The following is a 16,472-nucleotide window of genomic DNA, read 5'->3' as shown; positions in this document are numbered from 1 at the left end:
TTTTACCCAAAACATTTTACAAAATTAGTTCAGTTTTAGATTGCAGACTGCTTATCTCCTGCAGATACTGTAAAGATCACCCCCATTAGCACCTTCCTCTGAGCTCATTTCTCTACAGTGCTTCCCATTTAAAGTCTGCAGGTAACCTTGCACTGTTCTGTGTGAAAGCAGTAGTAAAAATGTATTTTTTTTGACAGGAAAAATCGTATTGATTCAGACTTCACAGAAATGCAGATTAACACAGGGTTCAATGGTGACAGGTAATGGTTTTCATTAGCAAACTTCTCAAGAATTTACCCTCAACAGCTCAGCTAAAATGGAAGGCCTTCAGATTAGTGACCAAGATGTTGTACTTCCTAAGATGTGCATCTCTTAAATTACTTAATTAACCAATTGTCCAGGTGTACATAAATGTACAGTGAGAATGTTTTTAGTGTTAGACAGATTCTTTGCAGATATTGGATTAGCTAGTACCATCTTATTAGGAAACCTGGCTGACCCACTGGATTTTGCTTTTCTTTTTTCTCTGCACTTTTTAGGGCATTTGGTACTCCTCTGTTGCCCCTAATACTTGTAAGATATACCTGTGGGCCAAAACACATCCACTGCCTGGGCATGCAGCCTCCTTCAGACAGGGAGTCCCGGGTCCTTGCCCTCAGACTTTCCTTCTCCCTTGCTTGTGTCATGATTATTCCTAGCCTTCTGATGCGGGTGTGGTCACCATGCCCTTGTTCTGCAAATTCCTTGGTGATATTTTAATAATTAATTATAAAAGTCCTTCTTTTCTCATAAGAGATGACTTTTTATATCTGATGTGTGACACCAGGCTTTAGCACCAGATGGATGTTTTTGAAATGCATTTACAATCTGAAGTGATTTATAATAGAATAAAGATTTGTTTTTATCAAATCTTCCCCTCCTCACCTATTTTAAAGATTAATTCCAGTTATTGGTGGCAGCAGTGTCACAGTGTCATGACAGAGCCCGTGAAGGCAGGAGCATAAGAGGGTTGGAGGCACATATGCACCATGGAGGTAAGGGTCTGCCAAAGTGAGACAGAGCGTGGTGGAGCTCCTCTGCAGCAAGGGTGTCTGGCTGTGGCTGGGGGCTGAGGCCACATCCTGCCAGTGTGGCATGGTGGTAGGTCAAGCAGTCATCCACTAGGAAGGAGTTGAGGGTTCTTTTTCATGGAGGCTGTGTCGCACAGGCATGAGAGAGAGAATGGCACACGTTACCTTGTGCTACCTCCAGAAATCCTATAGTCATGGAGTTGCAGTTTATGAAATGTCCCATGTCTGTGGAAAGTGATCTGGGAACTGAAAGCTTTAGAAGAACAATTATCTCTGTGAGCAGAAGAGTCTCTTGCATGTCTTATTTTAAATTGGATACCTTTGCATGTTTTTATGTTTTCCTTTGTTTTCTACTAAGAGGACATAAAGGCATTGACAACGTGTAAGTGGAATCTAATTATACGATCCTTACTCCAGTTAGAGTGTCTTGCAAATAAATTAATGAACTTCTCCAGGATCCTTTAAGGCAGAGAGACATTGTTAATATTGCCATTGTTTTGACATATTTTCCACACGAAGGATGGCGATATGCTTACAATCAATACTTTCTTATTTTGGTCAGGAAAAAAATGGGATGGGGACAGAGGAATAGCAGGTGAGAGTCAAACTGAAGTCTTTAGGAGGATACATGCTCTTTCCTTTATAACGTGGGGCATCTGTTTGGCTTGGCTAAGTAGGTAGCCTGCATATCACTGATCCTTTGCAAACCAGGGGGGAACCTTCCCTCTGCAGTCTCAGAGGCTTGTGAGCCTCTGCAGCCCAACCCTGTGTTAACTATCAGTCAGTGAATATAAAGAGTTTTGAAAAAGTTTTGTAAAAGTCCCCTGAGAAGACTTACTGCTCAGAGGACCTCTCTAGTCATCTCAAATCTTTCCAAGGGCTACACATATGCATGCTTGCTATTTCCAGTAAAGATGTCTTGTTACAGTGGTGGTCAGTGTGTACTACTCAAAGGGGCAGCACTCTGGGGCCACATGAACCTCTTGGCTATTTTTATGCCATGGAGACATATCATTCCCCTAATCAGCCCTAGACTGAAGGAAAATCAAAGTGTTTTAGGGCTTCCTATCCCAAAAGCCCGGGAATGCCTCAAATGATTGAGAATTAGCTCTGTGGTTTCTGAGTCTGTCTGTGCAGTCTGGTATTAGCCTCCAAGAATTTTCCAAAAATATCCTTGGAAAACGGCAAGGAGAGGGTTATAAGGAGGCTGGTGCCAGGCCTTTAGCATTCTCAAAAGTCTACCCAGGAAAAAAATAAACCCCAAACCATTCAAACAATGCAGTCTTACACAGAGATTTCTAAGACTCAGCAGTACAGCATGCTAAGTATTAATAGTGACTTGTTTAGTATCCAAAAATTCATCATACGCCTCCATCCCAAGGAGCATTCAGCCAAATGACATGATGAAATTTCATGTGTACAGTTGCAATCCTACTCCTTGACAACACTGGAAAACAATGAAAAGCTTCATCCTTACAAATACCATGTGAGAGCATGACCTCGCTTAGGGAGAAGTGCAGTGGGATCAGACTTGTTCACTGGGGAATTTGGACAAAGTAGATGTGGAAATCCCAAGCCTGTAAAGGACATGGGGGTTTGCTAAGGTCAGATCCTTGTTCTTGCAGGGAGTTGTGTCATGAATCTGATTCCAGTTTCGTCTTCAAGCTAACTAGGAGGATTTTCCTTCCTCCACTCCTGTTTTGGAAAACTTTTAATATTTAATCTTAATTATTGCTTATGTTTGCAACTATGCATCTTCCTGCATTCCAGGTAAATAAGTGATGAAGCAAGATGTATTATGACTCACTTATTCCTCTTATACACAAGCTTAAAATTTCTGTGAATGCAAAAGGGAAATAAATGCCCAACAAAAATATTATATAAACTGTGGAGTTGGATTCTAATGTATCTAGCTTCTCATCTTACCAGAGTCTCCCAAACCACTCCTTTGCAGGATGAATTTGTATGAATTAGGAAAATTAACGAAGGTATCTTCTGTTTTATGATTCTGTTTTATGATTAAACTTGAGAATCATTCCTGTTGTGGTCTTCTGACAAAAGATCTGCCCTCCCCAGGTGTCACCTGCACATTGCCAAAAAGCTTTCTAGAGAACAGCATGCTGGTGCTCATCAGTAAAATCTACTGCAGATCTCAGGGTCACAAATCCCTTGAAATAAGTGACAGGAGTAGGGGCGTAAGATGAACAAAACACGTGTGCACACAGGATTAGACCTCAAGAAGAAGAATGAAGAGCACATGTAGATTTGGAACATGTACAGCAGCCCAGACTAGAAATGGAGTGAGCCTCTGGATTTATTGCATGTAACATTACCAAAATACACCCAACCTGAATGCTGTCTCCACTATTTCTTATGACACATTGGAAAGGTCATTGTGAGCAATAACTTACAAAAGCATTTGAAAGAAAGTCCCTTTTTAGAAAAATTTACAGTCTGAAGCAGTGATTTGCAAACTTTCCCCCTCATGACCTTGTTCTTCCATGGCCTCAAGTGGCAGTGTCCCTGGCATGAGTGCTTCCAAGCTCACGGCTCCAAGAGAGGGAACCGCTGACCTGGAAACACCGTCTGGCCAGCAGCTCTGAGGCAACCCCCTTGCTTATTATTTATTTGGAGGTGGCCTAGAGAGATGCTGCAGGACTGGGTCCCAGCAGGGTGCCTGGCAGTCGATGGCCAGGAGGGGAAGAAGCAGCGCAGTGGCTGCAGCAGACCAGCTGGCTCACCATCACGAGGCCTGGGGGGTGGGCAGTGTGGCAGAGGGGTGTTTGAGGGAACATCGGAGGGGGCAACGCTGGGCTGATGGTGGAGCTGTTGTGGGGACTTCCTTTCACAGCAGACGTGTGGCAGGGCAGGAAATATTTACATATTTGCTAGAAATTCTTTGCAATTATTGTGCAACAGCAGGGGAAGTATGCTATGACAGGAACTCCTACAAATGACCAGCACATTACCGTTTGCTTAGTCTGTACAAGGCCCGGAAAAGAACTGGTCTTCTATCGTGTTTTTTTTCTAGCCTCTCTGCACTTCAACAGTATCACAGCAAGGTTGTTTTCAGTTACAAGGAAGTGTCAGGAAGGTAATGTATATTACCAGAGGCATTTTGGTAGAAAGCAGTCTCATACTACACAGAAAACACTACCAATACTCATAGTTCCAGATTACTTCTTTCCAAAATTTGCTCTAGCACACTGCATGCTTTATGTAACAAATGCTACTTTAAATGAAAATTATTAAACCAAAATAATGCATAAAATTTTTTTTTTCAAGTATTTTTTTTCTTGGGTGAGGACAGACCTATAACAATGAAATAAATGTTGGAAACAGTTTTCTGGTGTATACAAGTTGAAAATGGATTCTCAGGTAAGATAGAAACCTGGGAAATGATCACGATGAAAAAGTTGTAGGAGAAATAACAGACTCGGGCAAAGGTTGAACTGGACTTAAAGCTGTAATATGAAGTAGCTTTAAAAAGCTGACTGTAAGTTGCAAATGTGAAACCTAAAAATCCTAACAACATATCAAACTTCAGAAGGAAAAAAGTAATTTGAAGACATGTCAGTGTTGTCACTAGAAATATAGACAAATTCTTTGGCTATCCCTTAGCTGGGGAAAAGAAACAAGAAAAAAGAAATATTAGGTAGGGATAAGAAAGATGATAGCTACAAAAGAAATATATAAAGCTGTATACAAAGCTGGGTGTCATGAAGAATTTTTTGGCAGAAGGCTGTACAGCAGTGGAGTGATCTGTGCAGAAACTGATTAGACCATAGGTGGCTTCTGTAGTGATGATGAGTTTATCTCTTGGTGTATGACAACTGACCAAGATGAAACATGAGAGAACTTACAAGAAGTTAGCAGGGACACGGGCCAGGGCTGTGAGATGAGCGGATCTTGTATCACAGTTGTTCACTACAAAAATACCTTCTGTTGTCATGTTCATGCTTGATGTGCTATTTGATGCAAGAAAAGAAAAAAAAAAAAAAAGTGAAAATTAAGTGCATGGGATAAAATAGTGCCAGAAGGATGTGAAATGCTGGATCTAAGACTGAATAAGGAGAAACAGCTAACAAAATATGTTGTTGACTACTGGTATAAGAAGTTCCCTGCACAGGATGTGCCACATGAAGATGTGCAAAATCATCAGGAACCATGGTTCCTATAAAGGAAACAAAACAGGAAATGTCATGAATCATCAGCAAGCAGGCACTGGACAGGTTACAGGCTTGATCCTGAATGAAATTAATAATTTAGCAAGGTTGGAAAAAAGATACTTAAATAGCATCATAATATTATGACACAAGCTTAGGAAAGATGAACTGAAAATTAACGCTGATCATCTCTGCTCAGCAGCAATATGTGTGAGAGAGAAGTTACACTGCCACAGTGTGGGATGCCTCATTAAATAAACAGTCTCAGACGCTAATTAAGACTATACAGAAACAGATACAAAAAGGTGAGCATGCTTGGAGACTTAGGAAGCTTCGGGAGTTGCCTGGCACACAGTTGGTAGTGACAATCTCTCTATAGGAAGCTATTTTGTCAGCATTCCATCTGTAATCTTCAGCTAATTACCCACTGGTTTGCATCTCTGATTTGTATTAAAGTTTCTTGTGTCCATTTATTTCCAACATTGTTTAGGAGGACTTGAATGCTGGAGATGAAGGCAGCACTGGGCTTTTGGTCAAGATGAGCCAGCCCAGTAATACCTACTTTAGAGGAAAAAAAAAAAAAAAAAAAGGAAAAAGAGAAGAGGACCATTGTGATGAAAATTCCACAGGCTGACATAATTTTCAAGTTCCAATTAAAGCAAGAGAAACAGATGAAAATGAATTGAATACAGTATAATTTGACGAATACCGTATAATTCAGTTAGCTGTTGCTTTTCATTGTGAGTCACCTTATAATAAGGTGCCTTAGCTGCTAGCTAGCTCTTTCCTTTATTATAGCAGTGACCTCTAGTGTACAGCTCTCAGGATCCAGACCTAGCATTTCCAGTTTTCAGAGCAATGCCATTTTCCATCTCATGGGAAGGAAGTACCCGTACAAAGTGATCTTTCTGATAATTTTGGATTTTTTTCAAAGGAAAGAAAAAAAACTCCCTTGAGAGTTTGATAGTCAATAAAGTCAAGCTACATCCGCATGTTTGATTTGTGACTGCCCAGCCCTAATGCTCTAAAACAATTTTATTTTGGAGTGGCTCAGAAAGAAACTTTGCAGCCTGTAGCACTGCCTGCACTGTTATTTTATATTTTGATGAGGTAGATTACCTTTTTCTTTGTTAGAAAGCTAAATGTCAGATTCATTTTAGTGCAGGACATACTAATCTAGTGCCTAGTAGGTAAAGTCAGCTGGGATTTCTTGAGATGAAATGTGCTAATTATTTGTAAGATGAGTTACGTTTAATTTGTTTCTGCTGTAGAAATTCCAGGGGAATCACTAGGACACACAGTAATAATCTTTCTCTAGCTTTGAGATCTGTCTTTGATTGAGGCCAACACAGGAAACTTTCATGACTTGTATTCCTATAGGAATACTGTGCATTTTATTGTGTGACGCTTCTTCTTGACAGCACCTTCCCAGTCAGTGAGGATGGAAGCTGCCCTATTCCACTGTCGCTGCCTGCCAGTGCAGAGGGGTAGGGTGACTTGGGGGGATCAGAGAGGTGGTTCTGAGATATCCCTCCGTGGACCATTGAGGGCTCACAGAGAACTGACTCTTTTATCCCTCTCCCAGCCACCCCATCCTTATTTCCCCTGGAGGCAGAACTGGATGGTGCTTGGAGAGGAGCTTGCCAGAGGCAAGCGATGGGCACCAGGGATCTCTCCAGGCCTCCCTCTAAGCCATGGAGTTTTCCTGGGATTTGCCCCTGGCAGAGTGAGTCTTGTCATCCAAGGTGTGATGGTATATTGCATTTTCTGGTGGTCTGGCAGCACAGGCCACCTGTCTCCTCCCACAACCAAATTTCTCTGACTGCATTTTCATATTCAAGGGCTATTGATAATTACCAACACTAATTTAACTTGAGGGCATAAATGACCATGCCAGGAAAACAACTCTTCCTAAAACCACAATCGTATTTAAATCTGTCCATCTTGACAGGCATTTCCATTCAGTACTCACAGATACTTCAATATAATTGATAAAAAGAAACCATGAGGAGTAATGAGGAGGTGAATGGTGGCTGACTGGTAGAGTCTATACACTGTCATAAATAACATACCCTCACCTGTATATTGCCTTCTAGATGGTGAAGTTACAGAAAATCACAGAGAAAGGGGTCAGGAAAGTGAAGAAAATACTTTTCGGTACAGTGGTTTCCTACTGCAAAACATCCAGCCTTACTGCTAAAGTGTTCCAAAAATAGACAAGCTTGCTCATTAGCCTTGTAAGCATTTAAATAGGAGAGGGATCGTTACCCAAATTATATCCCTTAAAAGGGACTTTCACACTGGGGTAAACTTAAAAAAGAACATTTACGCAAAAAGCAATTTTCTTTGCCTGCAATCTTCTGTATTCCCCTAAGTCTCATTGAAATAAAAAACTTCCTCCTTCTCCAGCCCGATTCTCTTTTTTTTTTCCTTAATCCAGCTGTGAAATCATAAAGCTCAGTGTTTATGACAATAGTTTGCTACCATGGAAACTGCTATGTCGTCACAAATTTAGCCTTATGATATGACCTCCCTGACTGCAGGAACAAGTCAAAAAGGAAGATATGTTAGAAATGAGACCTTGTTTAAGCAGAAATGTCTATTTTAAATCCTTTTGCATAGCACACTCAGCAGCTCTTTAATAAGAGGACCTTTGATATGAACTGTGTACCTTGTTACATACTGCTTTATTATGCTATTTGAATTGCTTTGAATGTCACCTTTGAATGCGAGCTGTCCTTTTATTGCTGAACATTTTGAATTCCCAGTGTCCTAACAGACCACTTTGATGATTTCTACAACTTCAGATCATTGCCCTTCTGAGCAGTTTACTGCACCCTCTGGTTTTCCTTGTTTTCTTCTTTTAAAATAAAGCAAAAAAAAATTAAAGGAAAAAAACCCATTATTGAGCAGATGTTGGAGGGAATCTACTGGGATTCTGGGACACCTCCTGCTGCCACATTGTATGTGCAATCCTCTCATTATTGCTGTGCAGAGGAAGGGTCTTTTGTCAAGTGCTATAGCCAGATATTTTAAAATCTGTTATGCCTTGCCACAGTATCCTCTGCCTCCAAGTGAGATAACCTAGCCATGAATATGTGGACAGTGGTTTCTAATATGGAAGATGCTGTCTAAACTAAACCCAAAAGTGCCTGATGAAAGGCAAGAGCAGCATGACCCTCACTACACAGCAGACATAAAATCTGGCAGCTGAAGCAGGAAACAATCTAGTCCTCCTGTGTCTTTGCTCACTGAGCCTGCAAGATGTTTCCTCCCAGACCTCTTGCTTTAATGAGTGAACCCATGTGCTTTTGTCATGAAAACCCAGAGGCTTAGGGGAGCTGCAGAACACTGGGGGGCTCCAAGGGGCTTCCTGCTCTCCAGCCTCTGCAGAACAGGCTTGTGAGAGGAGGCTACTGCATAGCATAACCTTCCCCCAAATAAAAAAAAATAAATCTCTCAGAACATTCACAGTACAACATTTGGGAAAAAGAAATCAAGCTCCGAAGTTAGGAAAAGGATTACAAATTTCTCCTTGCGCTTCGGAACAGCAACTCACCGTTTCTGCAGGAGGTGGTGTCCAGCTCCAGCCCAGGGCAGAGGAACCCACTTAAGTGTCACACTATGGGAAGGTCCCTCTACACCTTTCTGTGCTGGCTGATGTATCACCTAGGATATCCACACAAAATAAACGTACATTATTTTCAGCATAATACCTGTGATATAAAGCCCCTGTAAGCAAGATGAGTGGAGCCCCTGGTGGTCTAGTGGTAAAGGCGCTGCGCTGTCACCGCGGAGACCCGGGTTCGATTCCCGGGCAGGTGGGGCTCGTTAACCCTTAATAGGCAACCCACCTACGTCCTAAGGACCTCGCTGCCACCGTCCAAGCTCGCTTGGCCCCGGCAGATGAACCTTAGGATTAAAGGGTGGGCTCAGTTCCGCGCACACTGTGTCTCACCTAAAAAATCCAATGCGCAGGCTGGAAGGTGGAAAGACCTTCCCCGGATCTTCGCTCGCGAAGACTGGCCATTATTATTATTATCATTATAAGCAAGATGAGTAACATTTTGAAGTGTCTATAGTTGTAAGTAAGGAAATCCTGCAGAGGATCGCGTGTTGCTGTGTTGAAAATCCTCATTAAAATAATTACACTGAATGAAATGTGGGAAGTGTTATCAGAGGGGTAATGGGGCAAGGCTCCAGTGGGTGGAAGGGGGAGGGGGATTCAAGTGCCTGGGTAGCACAAGCCAGGGTACCAACACCCTGCATCTGCAGGAGCTGTCAGCTACCTTGCTGTGTGTAACTGGTGTGGCTGTGGTCTGCCCACAGTAGCTTCAGCCAGGAGCACAAACCTGCCTGAACTACGCAGCATGTCCCATCTATTTCCAACAATTATGGAAATTCTGCACAGTTTCTTAAAAATACATGTAATTTTATCCTTGTTTTCTTCTCTTGTCCTCTGCTTGTTATTTTATCCTCAATAAATGGACATGGCAGTGGTCTGTGCAATTGCAGAAATACTCTTTGACACCTTAACTGTCCTCTCTGGATATCTTCCCACCCCTCTCAAACACACTCAGTTTCACGTCCTTCCATTGTTCGGATTATTTATTATTTTGTCTCTTTGATTTTCTTCCCTTTTTTTTTTTTTTTTTGGTCAGTTTTAACAGAAATATGCTCCCAGAGGGGTGCTGTGCTCACACCAAGACCTACCTGTGGCAGTCTACTTCAGGAAAAGCCCCCACTAGCTTTACACTTGAGGAATGTTCCTGCTTGGGATGCCTTTGCATTTGTGACAATGCCTTCTGTACTGCTCAGCTTCTGCTCTCTTTCCAGGCTGGGCTGTGCTGTGCAAAAGCAACACCCCTACATTCTGTGTCTATGCAACTGATGTTTCCCTTAGATAGAGAGCATTTCACATTTGTGTTTGTAAATCTCAGTTTGGTTGCACTCTATTTCTACAACGTATCTAGCTCACACTGTTTTAAATTGTCTTCTCCAGCTTGCAATACCGACTTGGCTATGAACATTGTCCTCTCCGGTGATAGCAGAGGAACATTTACCTCAAGGAAGGCTCTTAGCCCTAAATAACCTTCATGTGTCAGACTGCCCCAGTGTCTTCTGTGCTTAAGTACTACAGAGCCTCCAGAGCATTCCCACACCATTCCTTCAGCCTCCACCCATTTTAGGCTGGCTTGTCAACTGCTGGGGCCTCCTTTTAACATGTTGCTTTTTTCCCCTCCAGTGCTAAGCAAAACTTGAAGGGCTCAGTCCTTTTGGTTGCTGTCTGTGGCTTGTGAAATGCAGATGTACAGTAAATGACAAGCCTGGCGAGGGGTGTTGAAAGGAAGCAGTGGTGGGAAGCATTTCAGTTAAAGGAAAAATAGTGTGGGCGTGGTGCAGCACTGAAAGAAAATTGGATAGAAAACGAAATTGGGGAGTGAAAATCTATTTTTAACAGGGCTTTGAAAATCTGGCTGGGGCCAAGCCCTGTCTGAAATGATGTAGAGCCATAACTATTTCCTGGGGCTTGCATTTTCCATAAGGGAGAACATCTGATAGCGGAGCAAGGGGTTTGCTCTTTCTGAGTACATCCAGTGAAAGCCTTATCATTCTTATGGGAGAAAACAGAGGACACTTGCTCCCCTGCACACAGCACAGATGTCTGGCTATTCTCCATGCTAGGCGAGATCTTGTGGGCATGCAGGGAAAACGAGAACTCATATGGTGAGAGATGCATCCCTTTGCAGCAGAGAAGAGACAGCATCTCGCCCAGGCAGACACTGTACTTAATAAAGAACTGCCAGGAAAGAGATATGCAGAAGGAGGTGGTGCATGTAATTACTGTATCCGCTGAGTTTATAACAAAAACATACACTTTTGTTTCTACAGTCAGGATTCTCTGTGCTCAGTGAGGGTGCTCACAGGAAGGAAAGCTTCACTGTGATCAAAGCAGATCTCTGTGGTTTTTCAAGGTAGGATTCCCTGGGAGCCAACAGGGGTATTGGAAAGCACCTGTGCTGCTTTCACACGCCACTGGTGCCCACTGCTGTCCATGCTCCCTTTCCAGCTGAAGGACTGGAGTAGATTCTTCTTGCATGTGAATCATCTGACTTGCTTAGACACCTGCCTTCTGAGGAGACAAATTGCACACAAAAATGACTTTCCACTGAGGACGCAGGAAGGGTGGATATCCTAGATGTGCATTTGAAGCAGAAATCTGCCTTGTTTACAAATGAAGACCTACAAAAACCCCAGAAAACCTACAGAAAACTGTGTCTGGGCTGACAAGTCACAGCCCCAAGCCTCCCTAGTAGAGAAGCCAAGCCCCAGCAGGAAGGATCGGCTGGTCACTGTAGCAGTGCACACAGATAAAAACTCATGGAAGGGTCAGAAGAAATGGTTCAGCAGTAGCTCTTGTGGGTCACTGCTGCTCTGCAGGCACCAGCAGAGCATTTAGCTGGAAACCATCTCTCCCCAGTACCAGACACTTAGCAGCTGTGCAGTGCTGCTGAGAGCAGCACTAAGTCTTTGAGGAATTTTGTTTCCAGGCCTTGGGGCAGTGGCTGGTGCACTCAGCTGGGTGGTGGTGAGCTGGCTGCAGGGAGCTGGTTTACACTGTGCTGAAACGGCCCATGTCATCAGGTGACCCTCCAAAATGCAACAAACCTCATCCTGCTTCAGGGGGTCCTTTCCAGTGAAGCTCAGCCCTCGAGCTCTCTTTCTGCCTCTTTCTGACTTGGCTGCTGATACCACAGTTTTAAAATCTCTAAGCAGTCTCCTCCTAGGGATGTCAAGGGCAGATGGTGACATCCCTGGGGCCAGGTCCTGGCTTCCCTCTGCACGGTCTCAGCAAGAAGGACTGACGGCAGGTGGAGACAGATGCTGGTGCCACATTCAGGGGATCTGGATTGCTCTAACAAGCCCTGAGGAGGTTTGTAGAGCCCTGAAGTCACTTGTTATTAGGCTGAGGTGATGGGAAGGTCTGGTTTGGCCTAAGTGAAGGAAATGCAAAGGTGGTCTGAAAACTGGATGTTGAGGATGACCAGACAAGAGCAGCAGCATCTACTTTTCATGCAGGCCACTGAATCTGGACAGAGAAACTTCACATAGCAGAATGGAGACCCTTCTGATAGCCACTGGCACTTTCTGCCTCTGGCCAGGCAGTGAATTTGGCCTTCAGGCTGCAGAGGGGGACCCAATAACCAGCTGGTGTAGTTATCATGTGCATTTAGGATAGCAACCTCATTTCTTCTTTTCATTGTTTTCTTTTCCTTTTTGTTTTTTACTTTTCTCCTCTTTGTTCACCTGAATAATAGCTACTAACATTTTAGTTATACTGTGCAAGACCGCTGTAGTATTATGTCTACACACAGCGATCTTCTGTTTCTGGTACGGTTGGCCTCCTTTTGAAACACATCTTTTACTGCTAACAGCTAGTTTTTAGCTGTGCATGAAAACCATGACACTGAAATCCTCTTTCTTCCTTCCTTCAGCACGCACAGAATCCAACAAGAGAACAAACAGCAGAAGAAACAGCATTGCTGATCATCCAAGATAAATTCAGGCGGGAGGTTCAGGATGGAAGTGTTGCCCTTTCGGCTGCTGCTGCATAAAACATTCTGCATTTGGTAAGGAACATGGTCCTGACAGGGTCATAGTAGAGCCAGTGTGCACATACTGCTATGGACCTGAGTGCCAGATGCCTCTCAGGTGAGTGCTAATATGGCACTCTTTTTATTTTGCCTTCATCTTATTTATGAGGGGAGAATCATGTCCTTGCTTATCAGCTGGTGGCTGGTAAAATGGAACTGTGTTGCTCTTTGAGCAGGGCAATTTCAGTATGTGTGCATGCCGTCCATCCGTTGCGCTCCTTACATCTGTCCCAGCAGATCCTCGGAGAGAGTGCTGCAATACTGCTTGTTTTCTACAAAGACAAAAGCTCTGGCTGGGGAAACTGTCAGTGCAGCATCAGGAAAGCTTCAACTAAAAAATACCAGGATGTCTAAAAGCCATTAAGGAGGATAACTATGAAGCATCAGGCTGGAGAACCGCAACACCCTCCAGTCCCCAAAGAAATGTTTACCCTCAAAGACATTTTTCCTAAGCAAATATTCAATTAAGCCATCATGGAATTCTTTTAAATTCACATATGGGCACCAGTGGGGGCAGACACTGCAGCTATGGGAAGGGGGTACTGCCTGGTTTTCTACAAAATGCCAGATAGTGGAGGGAGCTGCTCTCACCCAAAGCCACCACCACCCAGACTTCAGGTCCTCGGAGTCAGCTTGGTTTGTTGACTGGCCGTATGCAGCTTTTCAGTCACACTGCAGTGTTATGGGTATTACTGGAGGTAGGAAATGTTGGGAGGATTTGTCGCATTGGAAATAGTTTCTTGAAGGAAAAGGCGAAGATGGAGATGCGCTGTAGAACTTTGTAATTTAAAATTGGATTTTCCCTTAGGTCTAACTAAAAATAAATTAGCTAATAGTATATTCAATTAATTTTACCAAATTTGAGCAATTCTTTTAATTAGGATGGAAGAGCTTAATCTCCCAGAAAACAGACAATTTCCAAAGGCTGGCACATGAGTATGCCACCAGAGTATGTACCTATGAATTGATGTGAGATGAGGAACACAGACTTATGCAGAAAATATAATTACATGCAAGTAGTGGAGACAGCAGTGCAAAGTGAGCTATTTAACCTTGAGGAAGAGGGCATGTACTGCCAGGATGACAGGTATTGTAGAGCTTTTAATTTCTTTTAGTGAGACACTGGAAAACTAGTGTATTATGATAAAATCAGAATTTCATTTTATTGCTAAGGCTAGGCCCATTAATCGAGTGTCCTTACACACATACTGGTGAGTGGAAGAGAGGCTGAAGCTTTCATGGTCGTGTTTCTGAAAAGTGCATTTGTCTGCACCTTAGCAAATGCTGCAAGAAGTTCATTTATTAAACGTGGGGGAAAGCAGGAGGGGAGAGACCCCGTGCAATCATGACTTTATTGAGATTACAGGGCAATGGCACTGTAATGCTGAAAGATGAAGATGTCAGGGCACTTAAAGGCATTGGGGTGGTTGTACCTTTTGCCTTCCTCTCAGCACACCCCAGCATGAAAGGCCTCTTGGTGGTAGACACAAACTCTATAGCTATAAAAATCTCTATGGTGGGTCACTTTTAATGCCTGGTACCATACATTTGTACATGCTCAGACTTTGGAAATGAGGGCATTTAGTTCTGATTTCTAGCTATTCCTCTCTGCTGTCTTACTGACAGCATGAACAGAAAAAAATATAAAACAATAAAATGTTTTGCTGCTTCCCATCTCTTATTGAAGTAAATGTTAACCCACTGGCAGTAAGCTATGTAATTTTACTATTTCTTTAACCAGGTTAACAGACATGTGTGTGGGATTGCAAATGAGAAAATTTGACAGAACTCTTTTAACCTATTTTACAAACTCATTTTTTCTTGTACTATGCATTTATTTCCATTTTCTATCTGTCCAGTTGCACAACAGAAGAAAACAATTTAGTATTTACTTCTCTCTACTGTTATTAGAGAGTCTGAACTAGGGAATATTCTGAAGACACAAGTGAAAGTTTTCTAGCTGAATCTAGATGGATGAACATAAAATTGCCATTTTCTGAATGCTCTGTAACATAGTCATATTCTGAAATACTAAATATATAAATACTGTGAGTACTTCAGGTACAACACTAGTAAAAAAAAAAACCCCCTGCAAAAGCTCCCCAGACCCCCCAAACAAACAACAAACCCCACAAACCAAACCAAGAAAAGCAGAGGAGAAAAAATAGAAAAGGAAAGAAAAAGTTAAGAAGGAAATCCAGTAAACTGTTCTTCAGGAGTTTCCATAAAACCACAAAGCATTTCTGAGGATTTTGAAATGACCTTTCTCCACAGGCTTACATGACAAATCATGTGTGATGACAAGTCCAGAAAATTATCAGGAGTCTTGTGATCTTTGGTGTTTTTTCCTTACAGTCTCAGTTTGTGTGACTAAACAATTCCTGGACAAATTTGGCTTTCAGTTTTGGAAAAAGTTTGTAGCCCTTTGGCTGCAGAGCTGACCTTAGGGACCAGAAGTCTAGAGACTGAGTAAACAGGAAAATAATAAAAAATGTTCATTTTTTAAAATCATGTGCTTTTCAAAACAACTTTATGAGTTCTGAGGTTTGTGGTGTGACTGTTGAGTATGTTCATTTAGCCGTATCGATTCACATTTGGGAGGATGTGCTCTTTCTTCCTTGCATGTCAACATGGGACTGCTCCTTCTTCTGGGGACACTTAAGGGCACTCAGCTGATGCTACAAGGAATCATGTCCCTGTGGCCCAAAGCTTTAGCTTTGCCAGGCAAATTGAGGAGTTTTGTTATTGCTTTTGTGGCAGAGATCTGGTGTCCTGCAACCCCAGAAGAAAATGTGGATTGGGGCATCTAATCTGGCTGCTGCCCCTTTGTTTTCAGCAGAGATCATGCCTTGTCCCAGCGCTGTCATGGAGTGCAATTTGGACAGCTTTTCAAATGAAAGCAATTTAGCTTTTTACTGTGTATTTTCCTGCAACATTGTGCTGTTTGATGCGATTCCTGACATGCAGACACCTTTTCTGTCCAGCCCTTGAGGATAGGGATGACATAGGGCCCTCCCCAGAAAACCTGCAGGGATAAACAGGAATGAATGCCAGAGCCAACTCAGGTCTGAGAGAAATCTGGGAGTCTCAGTTTTCCTGGGACTATGCCAGGCACTGCCCAGGCTACATGTGTGGAGGAGACCTCCCGTTTGCTCTGCCTGGTGCAGGAAGGGGAAACACTATTGGCTGCACAGATTTGATAAAGCCAGAGCATGGTCTTTGTCTGCCCCACTAAGTTTGAACTTACACCTGATGAAAGAAGTTGTATTTACAGGGCCCTTCAGTATTTATAGAGTCTGATATAAGAGTAAGGGCTGAGGGAAGAAAGGCAGAAAATATGGATATGTGTTACATATATACCACAAAATATCCCCTAAGGCTCAAAACTTTTTTCTTTGGAAACCACAGCAGTGGCCATTGTAGAGATTCCTTTGTTGCTTCAGTGGCCCATTACAGCTGTGTTTAAATTACATGTATTTCTATTCTTAGCCAAATTAACACATCATTGTCTAAATCTTTTCCCAGGTCTAAATCTTTCCCCAGATTGCCCTGGTCAGATGAACAACCTGTTTTACTAACCT

Source organism: Myiozetetes cayanensis, unplaced genomic scaffold (genome assembly GCF_022539395.1).
Source record: "Myiozetetes cayanensis isolate MyiCay16 unplaced genomic scaffold, myiCay2020 scf2-11, whole genome shotgun sequence".
In the NCBI taxonomy this organism is placed as follows: domain Eukaryota; kingdom Metazoa; phylum Chordata; class Aves; order Passeriformes; family Tyrannidae; genus Myiozetetes; species Myiozetetes cayanensis.
Note: the sequence above shows the minus strand (reverse complement) of the source record.